Source organism: Choloepus didactylus, chromosome 1, assembly GCF_015220235.1.
Source record: "Choloepus didactylus isolate mChoDid1 chromosome 1, mChoDid1.pri, whole genome shotgun sequence".
Lineage (NCBI taxonomy): Eukaryota > Metazoa > Chordata > Mammalia > Pilosa > Megalonychidae > Choloepus > Choloepus didactylus.
Genome location: NC_051307.1, coordinates 48,902,976 through 48,915,451, shown reverse-complemented (window position 1 = coordinate 48,915,451; position 12,476 = coordinate 48,902,976). Strand labels below are relative to the sequence as shown.

The 12,476-nt window shown below is 32.3% G+C and overlaps 1 protein-coding gene across 4 annotated transcripts in view; it reads right to left on the bottom strand.

The window, feature by feature from the left end:
- The window catches only part of CADM2 (cell adhesion molecule 2), a 1,163,401-nt gene that overhangs the window by 604,980 nt on the left and 545,945 nt on the right, over positions 1 to 12,476 (bottom strand). The gene's annotated exons all lie outside the window — the stretch shown is intronic.

The window sequence follows — 12,476 nt, the reverse complement described above, 5'->3', positions numbered from 1 at the left end:
ATGGCATGAGGCAAATGAATGAGAAACATAACAGAAAACAAATATAATTGACTATGATGTTTTAAAAAGTGTGAAATTTCAGATGTTGTTTTCTGCAATTCAGAATAGGGACTGGGAGTTAACTTTCTATTTCAATTAAAAAAATAAGCCCAACTAATTTGTTCCTTCCTTTCTTTTTTAAACTGTTGCAAAAATGAATATTACATAATTAAATCAAATTTGTTTCTTTAATTTAGAATAACTTCAATTTTGCCATGTCAGCAAACTTTATCATAAAGAGTTGTTTTCACAATGTACTTAATAAATAGCCCTATTCCAGAAAACACTAGAACCTTCAACTCATGCATTTCTAAGCAATAAACATTTCAGTCCTGCGGTTGGGTTGTTATGCGCTAGGATTTATTTCTCCATGAAACAAGACTTATCATAAGTATTTAAACTGCAGCTTCCATTAAAAAAAAACAAAAACAAAAAACAAAAAAAAAAAAAAACAAAAAAACTTTATGTTTTATTTTATCTGTTAAGAGAAACCAAACCTGATACAGGGATATTCTCAGGTGACATTTCCTTTATTCCAAACAGAAGTGCAAACCTTAGGGCTGACAAGAGACCTAAATGTTTAATTTTGTCACAGCAGCTACCCAACAGATATGCAAGTCAATGACCACTTTCCTGACTACAGGTGAGCCACACAGATTCCTCAGGGAACTCTGAGGCTAAATCATGTAGAGCAGCATGCCCAAATCGACATTGTTGGGACTTCAGTAGAATGAAAAGACATAAAGTCAAAATGAAGAAAGTATAATTAAAATTTTTCATTAGACAGTTTACTTCACTTTAATTGGCAACTTAACACCTGTGCTTGTTTCAGTGGGGAGAGAAGTTCTATTTTTAATATGAAACAAAGTTCCTTCATAGTTAGCTCAGATAAAGTTACATAGGAAAAAAATGTGCAGTACCAGATCAAAAAACATGAAATTCATAAAGTTGATAGGTAGGATATCCAGATTATTTAAACTGGGCACTTCTGAAAGGACATAATTAATAGTTATGTTAAAACAACAGAAGTGAAACTGAACATGTGGGGGCAATCATGAAACTATTTTAAAATCATAAAGTTTCTTGAAATAAATCTAAGCTGATTACTCTCTTCTGTTTCTATTGGATGCCGATATTTAATAGAATGGCTTCATTGTTGATGTTACTAATGTTACTGTTTGCAAGGATACATTTTGGCATTTCAGCCAATATTGTCTTGCTGTTTCAAGCAGCAACGAGTGAACTGGTGTGGCTGATAAATGAAGAAAATAGAGGAGAGAAGTATACTTTGATCAGTCAGATCTCTTTCCAAAGGGTTTAGAAACTTCTGGAAGGCATTTAAAGTTTTCACTTATCTCCAGTTGACCCTAATAAGTTAGGGAGGGAAGGAGGACGGAGGGTGGGGATTAATCTCAAATCTAAACATTTGGTTATTTTTTTATTGAATATAATTGCTTTGCCTGGATAGCTTAGGGCTATATCTAATGGCTTCTTTCCTTAGCAAACTTCCCTCAAGGCCCTTCTGAATTGGGTGATATTTCCTCATTTATACAAGTATGAAAATAAAAATGTTTTAGAACAAGATATGTCTCAGCCCAAATAATACCATTGTTGACTTTCCTAAAAGCTCTGTCTTGTACTCAGATGATACCCTTGTTGTTCAGCAAAATTTAATAATCTCCAATGGAAGAAAATGCATTGCTTCTTTCTTTGTTATTTTCTGGATATAATTCCATACACTATTTATTGACAGAATCTATTAATTCCAATATGAATATCATTTTCTTTTCAATGATGAACATTATTTTTACTAGATTATTCTATGAATAAAAATATCAGGCAGATATTTCTACCCTAAATAGAATGTATCTTTACATGGAAACATTCCATTTAAAAGGAGAAAAGTCTAGCTTATCAAGTGTATACCAAACATAAATTGTTTAATATGTCAAATAAGTTATTCCTGGGTTATATTTTAATATTAATGTATTTAAATTTAACATGGGGAGTACATTGTTACTTGTTAAAATATAGGAAATTAGGGATTTGTTTCTTTTAAAAGTATTTCCTATGATTGGAATGTAATAAATAATAATTAAATATTGAGCTATGACTAAAAGAGAAATTTTCCTTCCCCATAGTAGAGGTGACCAGTATCTTTTCTAGATAACTAGTATTAGAGTTACACAGAAAAACCCTTTCAATGATTGGAAGAGTGGATGTGTGACAACAGTTGGTATATTGCCAAGAACAGATGAAGCAAGGGAGGAGATATAATTAAGCTTTTCACACAATTTAAATAAAGTTTCTAAAATGTTTTGAAATCTAACTTCAACAGTTATTTCTGTCACATATGCTTGCAATGATGTTAATAATGTTTCTTGGTGGGTTTTATAGATATTCTTTTATTGGAAAAAATCTATGAAGCAAATTAATTTCCCATAATATCAGAAGTTATAATTCTGGGGAAACAAGTCAAAGTTAAACAAAGTGAACAACGACCTTGACATTTAATTTTATGTTGTGTTTTCTATTTTGATGCATTACTTTAAAAAATTATAAATCCAAACAACCTTAAGGTTTCCATTCCATTCAGGTATGACACAGCTGAAATTTAACTGGAAGCAGTGTTGGTCCATGCACCATAGTTTCACTCCTTTCCCTGATCTAAGGCAAGGGGCTCCCATGTTTGTTTTGAAAATGAGCAAAATGAACAATCATTGAACAGATTTATCTTCTGCACAGAGCCCTGGGGAAAACTCTGAAAGCTTCAGTTTATTTGATGCAGTACAGGCTTCATTCAGTAGGGCCTTTAGGGTCTGAAGAAAATGCTTTGACTTAAAATGACAAAAGGTATCCTTAGAAAAAGTGCAGGAAATTCCATATTTTCTGAAATATTTAAAATGCATTTAAAATTAAAATATATTAAATCTAATCACTGCCTAAATGTGACCTGTAGACTATTTTCATTTCTGTAGCTCTCTGTTATAAAGGAAATTTTACTAGACATATTTTTATAAAAACTGAGAATTGATATTTTCCTTGAAAAAGACAAATCATGTTAATGATTCAAGTATCTTCAATCACATTTATTCTGGCAATATATTTATTGTGAAGCACCCTGTAAATACGTACTTCTGTATGCTAGATATCAGAAATAAGAGTGGGTCATTTAAACACAACACAGTTGTCATTAAGCAGTGAAAGGATATAGGGAATAGTTGACTTTTCTAATGTATTTTGAGTTTAAAATGTTTTTAAATTGTTTGACTCTTGATATTGATTTTCTCCCTTAAATGTCTCTTAAAATGTTTTATAATTTATTGTGCATTCAGATAAAAGGAATATAATTTGAATTTGAAGTCATAGAATTTGAGTGTGAGTCTTGGTTCTATCACCTTAGGCAAATAACCTGGTCCATTTGAGTCTCTGTTTCATATTGTGTATAATAGGAATATAACACCTATTCAAATGATTTTTGTGTGAATTAAGAACATGTAAACATAAAAGGGTTGTAAACAGCAAAGAACTCTTGGAAGCTAAAGTGTTAGAATGTCTGCTATTAATATAATTGACTTTGATTACAGTGGCTTGGAACTGTGTACTCCAGAAAAACATGTTCTTAAGCTTAGTCTCATCTTGTTGGTGTGGACCCTTATAAGACCTTATGATGAGGTTAATTGAAGATGTGGCCCATCTTAATCATGTTGGGGCATTAATCCTATTTCTGAAGGCCTTAAAAGGAAAGTTACAGAGAGAGAGAGAAAATTAAGGGAGCAGCTAGAAGATGAGTGTCAAAAGGAAGAGAAAGAAGCCAATAGAGGCCACCATGGGCATTTCTGTGTGACAGAAAAGTCAAGGAACAAAATTTGCCGGCATTCATCCTCAGAATGCCACAGTTCTCTGGCAGAAAGCATCACCTTGATGATGGCTTGAATTTAGACTTCTAGCCTAAAAATGAGGCAATAAATTCCTGTTGTTTAAGACAAGCCACTACATTGTATTTGATTAACAGTGAGGAAACTAAAACACTGATGAGTCAGAATATTTCTGGTACCTCAGAATTATAATTCTGAATAACAATTAGCATTGTGCAGGAATTCAGTAACAAATATAAAAAGTATATGAGTTTGTTTGATCATGCATTGTCTATAGGAAGACATGGCTATTTTGGTAAATAAAATTCCCATATCTGCTTGGTTCATTATTTATGAATTGCATTTTCTCCTTAAATTTGGAGTATGTTATCACCAAAGAAAGATAAGTTTTTAGAGGGTCATTGTTAACTGAAAGTTCTTTTTCTATAAATTATTAATTATTGAGTTCATTAACTGATGTTCATAAATTTAAAAATAAGTTTAAATAGTCCATTTAAAACATAAACATGTTTACATTTGGATCTGTTAAGCTAAAAATAACAGCTTTACTATAAATTTTTAGAATGAAATTATCAAGATCTTAGTCCAAAAAAATACAATATAATATAAGGAAATGAATGCTCTTATGTTATAGATTCCATTTTCCATGGTTATTATAGAAAAATAGCAATGGGTTAATTTTTGCTTAGTCATTCAAAATATGACAGAGCCTTATTTTACATTGCTGTGAACACTAATACCTTCCATATTCAATTTCAACTTGCAAAAATGAAGTAGGAAGTGGTGTAAAATAAGGTTTGTATTCTTCTTTCTTAACATTTTATTAATTTTAATTACCTGTGAAATGACAACATTAAAACTGGAATCTTTGATTTGTTGAATAGACATGTCACTAGGGCAGGAATCACACAATATTCTCAAGATATTCCCCATGAAAAAATATGAATAAATAGATATACTATCCTGAACAAGTTTGGTAAATTTAATAGTAATGCAGAGATAAAATCATTTTTGTGAGGTCCATTGTAATTATGTTTAATACAACTTGCATGTTTGTGGTATAAACACAGTCTCACTCTTCACTTGGTCATACTGAAGCAAAGAAACAGAGGAAATAATAAAATCATTCTCAGAAATGTCTGCATCTAAAATATACACGAAGCTGACTACTAAGTATTTCAAAAAGTCCATTCAAAGTTGCTACTTTTAGGATGTATTAGTATGTTTCAGGTCCTGTCTGAAAGATATGCAAAATATGTAACTTAGATTTTTTAATATAAGTAAAACTTGTCTCTACTTGCCATATTATCAGAAGTGGAATAAAAGTACTTAGACATTTGGAGGAATGGATTTAACTTATATATGGACTTCTTTTCCTCATCTGACTGTCAATACAAATTTCCATAAAGGAAGAATTGAATTGCTCTCAGATTTAGTAGAATCAACATTATTCTGTGTTGTGTGTGAATGTTAAGGCCCTTAACAGAGGGAAAAAGGATTCACTTTTTAAGAATTTTATATAAATACTGAAAAATGGCATTTCTTTCCTATTGTTAAAAAGTTTCTATAATTGTTTAAATATAATGTATAAGTTATTTTTAAAAATTGTTATATTGATGAAATTATGGATAACATCATTCTGAAATGGAGGCAAATAATGAGATATGGTGGAATTAGAGGTCACATTATATTTAGGGAAAAATAGGGTGTGAAATTTGGGGAAAGAGAAAAAAGAACATTTTAGGTTAGCAATGGTAGGGACTCAAGGACAGATTATATCATAATATTCATGGTAGGAGAAAAGAACAGAAGGCTATTTGCCTAACAGTTTGTTAGACATTAAATTAATGTCTCCCTCATACTTTCCTTATCTATTCGTTTTAATGACCCATACACACTCACCTACACAGACAGATGCAAACATACACACATTGTGGCTTATTTCCTAGTAAGTATTTGTATTAGTTAGGGTTCTCAAGGGAAACAGAACCAACAGGAAATATTGGTAAATATGGGATTTTATAAAAGTGTCTCACTCAACTGTGGGGATGCGTGAGTACAAATTCCATCATGCAGGTGGGGGCTTGCAACTCTGATGAAAGTCCTCAATGAATTCCCCAGGAAAGGCTAGCTGACTGAAGATGAAATGAAAGTTCTCTCTCTTCTCCCTTAAATGCCTTCAACTGATTGGATTAAATCCAGTTGATTGAATTCTCTCATTGTGGAAGGCACACACTTTGTTGATGTAATCAGCCACAACTGACTAATGATTTAATAAACCAGCATTCTGATTTGTTAACCAGCCACAAATGTCCTTGCAGTAATGGATAGGCCAATGCTTTCTTGACCAGACACCTGGGCACCATCACTTGGCCAAGTTGACACATGTATGTAACCATCACAGTCCACCCCTTGTCAACTTGGCAGCTATACACATCACTTTAAACCATTCTTAATCTCTAAATAGAACACAACAGACATGTTTTGCCTAACAGTACTCAGCTGTCCTGCATACAAACAGAAATGCACTAAGTCTCTTCAGAATAGGGTGCAAGTCTTTGGGTAACATTCACTCTGAAACTTGATATCCTGCACTATGAAATGAACAATACAATTTCTGTCATATGAAAAAGAGATTAGACAGAGAAGAAAACAAAGATATTTACTTTATGGACAATACAAACAAACTCAAAACAAAACAGGGAGAAAATATTCATGCCACCATAGTCCTCCTTTCTGTAACTGGTCACATGGTCATAGTTCATATTTATCACTACCTTCTTCCAATACTCATTCTGTATTCCCTTTACCCTCAGCAAGCACTTCAGCTGGCTATCGTTCTTTGCCTGGTGGGTGACCCAAATCTTCACTCCTGAAGTTTCTGGGCCATTGGTAGTTCTGTCTGGATTGGGTTGTTGCAGTTTTCCATTGACTTTAATCACAGGGCATGGTAGTACTTATAGACGCCCAAAGGGATCTCCTGTATTCCAGGAAAACTCTTCTTTACCTCCATCGTGTATTTGCAGTGCTATTTCTCCTTGATAGTCAGGATCAATCACCCCAGCCAGTACAGTAATTCCCTTTCTTGCCTGTTGATTCAGAGGCATGAGAAGCCCAAAGTGGCCAGGTGGCAGTCTTAACTTCCAGTTCAATGGAATCATTGTTGTGTCTCATGGCGGGAGCACTCCTCCTTTTGGAACCAGGACTTGTAGACCAGCAGAGCTTAAGGTTTCAGGGACAGGAAGCAAAAATTTCCTAGTGGATCACTAGGAGTAATAGTGAGTGGTGCCCCTCCCATTTCCACCCCTTGATTCCTGGACCCATGAATCCTGGCTATGGGAGTAACAGCACCATGGTGTGGATGCTGATTAGGAGTATACACATCCTCCTGGAGAACACTGCCCCAACTCTGAAAGGTATTGCCACCTAGTTGGTGCTGTAGTTGAGTCTTCAAATGGCTTCCACTGTTCTATCAACACAGCTGCCTCTGCATGATGGGGAACATGGTAAGACGAGAGAATTCCATGAGCATGTGCTCATTCCCTCACTTCATTTGCTGTGAAGTGGGTTCCTTGATCAGAAGCAAACCCATGTGGAATACCATGAAGGTGGATAAGTCCAAGGATGATAGCTTTGGCAGAAGTATTGCATGCAGGGAAGGCAAACCGATATCCAGAGTAAGTGTCTATTCTAGTTAGAACAAACCACTGTCCCTTCCATAATGGAGGTGGTCCAATGTAATCAACCTGCCACTAGGTAGCAGGCTGATCACCTTGAGGAATGGTGCCATATCAGGGACTGAGTGTGGGTCTCTGCTGCTGGCAGATTGGAAATTCAGCAGTGGCTGTGGCCAGGTCAGCCTTGGTAAGTGGAAGTCCATGTTGCTGAGCACATACATAACCTGGGCACCATCACCTGGCCAAGTTGACACATGAACCTAATCATCACAGTGCCCTTTTGAAAATTTCCAGTCTTTCAACTTCTGAGTCAAGGGGGAAAGGAATTGTTTACATGTGGCTCAGACAAACTAAGAAAATAAAATTATTTTTGGAAATCCAGACTTCATCATTGCATTGACTACAGACTTCATGCTAGCAAGGAATTAAGAGTTGGTAAAAATAGAAGGACTTGAGGTAAAAATGTTTGATATTTCAGTAGAGGTTTTCAAGCCATTAAATCTGCAACCAGATAATTTACTGTCCTCAGAGAGCAACTATTCAGTGCTCTTATAGGGATGATCCTTTGTGACTATTTATTTGTAATTAAAACTCCTTTAGTTCTATTTTCAGTGAAAAATCATTAAGAATTAAAAGGAGGAGATGGCTTTGCTTTATACTCCTTTGTTTTAATACTTTCCTTAGATGTTCATGTTTGATACCCTGGCATTTGTTAACTTCTATGCTTTTGGGGTTCAATAAGTTACATAGACTCAGACACAGTTTTCTCTACCTACTGGAGTTTGCCACCATAAAAGAACTTTAAAATATATACATTCCAATTGGTTTCACTATTTTACATATACATCTACAGAATAATCAATTCTTTAGGAAATCTTTTTAATAGAACCTTTTGTAAAGAATTCAATATTTTCTTGGAAATTTCTAGGACACAGTTTGATATTACAAAATGGAGACTAAGAAAGCATAGCTTTTCCTCCATAATAGTCAAAATTTTCTGACTATTTAAAATAACAGAGGAAATTAAATTTAGACTCCATCTACTTAGGAATTTATGCCTGAACAACATTACTTCTTCCCTCTCAGGCTATCATAACACCTTTTCAACATGGAAATCAAACATTAATGTAAATAAGGTTATAACACACTTAAAATTTGAATTTATGTAAGTATTCCCATTACTGGTCAGAAATTTTTACATTTCTTATTATAGTTTCCCCCTACAATTACCTATAAAAACTCATAACTTTGCAAAGTAAAATTATACATGCCATAAAAATTAAAATAGTATTCATTTTCATGATAATACTTCAAGACAATATGGTTTTGAAGAAATTATTTTGAGAAGATGGCAGTTAAATGTCTAGATCATTTAAATACTTTGCAATATAAAAATTATAAATTGCATGTTTCAATGAGCAGCAAATATAGTTTACTTCACATGAGACTGAATTACCTGCTGTGGTCCTGATGTCATCATTTTCTTCTCTGCTATTCTGTTCTTACCTCAGCAGCAGTAAATAAGAGCAAGTGTTGAAGGTCATTGTTAACTTTAACAATGAACTATACTGAATAGAAAATGTTTGATGATAGCAGTCTTTGGATTCTGAAACAGTACATTCTGAGGCTATGCATTACCACAGATGCATCATCTTTTTTCCATAAACATCATAAAATTTCCAGTGAATTACTCATAGGCACAGTTAAACATGCCTCCTGGAGTAAAACTTTTTATTTCCTCTTCTTATAATGACTTTTAGAGCAGGAAAAAAAATGAAAAGGGTGCTTTTTAATTTATGGGTTTTACTCAATGCAATAAATGGTTACATTTCATGTTAGTAAAATATAATTATGTTGACAAGAGGGCATTATAAGTAATTAATTTTGATTTTGCTGATGTCAATATGAATTCTAGAGCTTAATGAAACATATAGATGCCATTGCTACATGAAGTTGCTCAAATAATTGTGGCCCACTGCACATGCATTTGATTTATTCCTATGGATATGGCTACTTTTTCCAGTTATCAATCACCTGCTGATGTTCCTTAATGGATACTATAAAGTCTGTGTCTGATTATGTGTAGTGAACCATGAAGGAACAGAAGTTAAAATGCTTTGGGGTTGATTTTCAAATATGAATTTATATGGAGTAGCAAATTCAAAGTGTTATAAGAATCAGAAATATCTATTAATAGTTCACAGTGATGTATTTCCAAAATATACGGATTAGTTTTAATTTTTTTTTAAAATGTGACATTTAGAAATTTCTATAATTGAATATAAGGTATAAAAGATGCAGATATGACTGTTTCTCATTCCTCTTTGTAATCCTAAATCAGTGACTGTGTTTGCCATATAGCAGATTTTCACTGGGTATGTATTGATGTTTTGAAGCACATTTTTATTGATAATTAGGGGGGCATAAAATAAATACTGATTATGAATCTCATTTCACATTTTGTAAAATATAAATTATAAGATATTAAATATGTGGATTGTTTTAATATTTTTAAAAAGGACTTTACCATTTTTTGTTCTTGCTTTTTAAACTTAACTATTTTGACAAGGATCTTTGAGTGTTCAAGCTCATCTAATCATTTCTATGTTATATTGGCAAATCACATGAAGGACAATGAAAGCCTGTTTTCTTAAATTATGTGCCTAAAACACAAAGTATGTCATATGACTATAAATTAGATTAAATTCAAGTTTTTAAAATGGTTTTGAGAATCAGTGAAACCAAGGAAGGAATTAAGAATAAAGAGAGAATAATTTTTAATAGTTGCATTTTTAAGATCTGAAATTAAACTCATTGTTTTTATGCTGATAGGACCAGTGATGGTGAGAAGGCTGGGATGTGATTTTCAAGGTATTGTAGTGAAAGTAGACTTTTAATTTGAACACATGAAATGGAAATTAAAAAGAAATGTGGTATGGGTCACATCTCTGAATCCTGAAAATAGAAAAACCTTGTCTGTAGAAATGTAGCTGGTGGCTCTGCATAAATGTAAATTTATTTTAAAAAAATAAAAGTTGAATAAATGGATTTATGAAAAGGGTAAAATTCTAGGCATGAGTTATTGATATTTTTCCCTTATGAAGTATTCTCTTTTAATGGTTCATATTAGTCTAAGGAATCCATTTCTGCTAAGATATATTTAAAGCAAAATCTTCAGGTGCTGAAGTCAACACCACTTTAGGAGCATAGTGAGATGCACAAAAAATATGTGATTACCCATCCAAAGGACATTTCTAAGACACCTCCAGAAAAGTAAAAGTTTGTAACCTGTTATATATGTTAAAATATAGGTGAAAGCATGGTAGCAGTATCCATAACTTATATATGCATTGCATTTGCTTCCAGGCTACTCTGTACTGTTTAAGAAGAAATGGGTATTTTCCAAGCAGACATTCAATTGTAGATGGATAAGCAAAATAATAATAATAATAATAATAATAATAATAATAATAATAATATTCAATGGATGTAAAAACAAAAATAGTAGGCCTAACAATAAGGAAGTGGATACATTTAGTGACTCAATTTCTTGGGAAATTATATGCCTTAAGCTTTTTTTTAGTTAGACTATGCTAGAAGATAATGGTAACTTCTATTGATGAGTTTTAAAGTAACAGTTCAGGAAGATCTTTAAAATAAGATTGCCATTTGTGTAAAAGTAAGATGACCATTAGTTTTAAATATGATACATTACTCCTTTTTAAGGTTATATAACATCAAATAAATTTTCTTCTATTTCTTTCTATTTCTGATTGTAAGAGATAAAAAAACCTATTGTACATATATTATATTATATAATCCATATAATATTATTGAGATATACACCTATTGAATATATTTATATGTACATATAGAGTTAAGTGTTTGTTGTGTGTCTATGCCTGACATACTTAAAATATGTACAGCAGTCACATAAAATTCAGTTAATTATCAAAATATAGAATAAACAGATAACAATGTATAATATATGGAACAAATGATAATATATGGAACAAAAATCATTTGGCAATATAATACATATATTCACACACACATTCATGATAATTATTTTTACTTTAATTTTTAATCACCACATTTCTTTGAATTTCACAAAATCAAAATATGTTTAATTTTAAAACCTACTATATCATGTTCAGGCCAAATGATATTTAGAGAAAAGTTGAAAGGGCAATTTTCTGGGTGCTTGTTAGTGAAAATCCATTACGTTTGTGATCAGATTCTGAGTGAGAGTGACAGAATTATTTGATAATTATTTATAATTCCATCAAATATATATATATATATATATATACTTGATATATATACATATGTATATAAATATCCTTAAATGCTTTAAAAAGCTTGCTAGGACATGCACAGCACATTAAATTTTCTGAAGTGATCTTGAACATTGTTTTAAAATAAAAGTTCACTGTCTAAATGTCAAAGTTGAAAAATAAAGTATTTCTACTCTATTACTGCTTTATTCAAAATATATTTCTATTGTATGATTATTTTGTCCAAAATTTAAGTTTTCTGTAGCATACTATCTAACTTAGCTTATTTGGCCAGTTTATTTAAACAACCTAATTTCATGGAGCCTAGAATAAGTAAATGAGATCTGGTTATTCTGTATAGCTTAATGTAATACCCTGATAAATTCCAGAGTATTTTGGACAGAAAATAAACAAGTATTTGCAAAGTTCCTTGAGGGACTGGAGAAAAAATATGAAACTATTAAACTTCCCCACTTGAGAAACTCCTGATATTCTCTCAAGCATTAGGGATACCCAATTTAATAAGCCAAGTCCTCTCTCTTGAAATTTATCCTTATGAAATTTATTTCTGTAATGGTGAAGCTAACCTTACTTATAATTAGGCC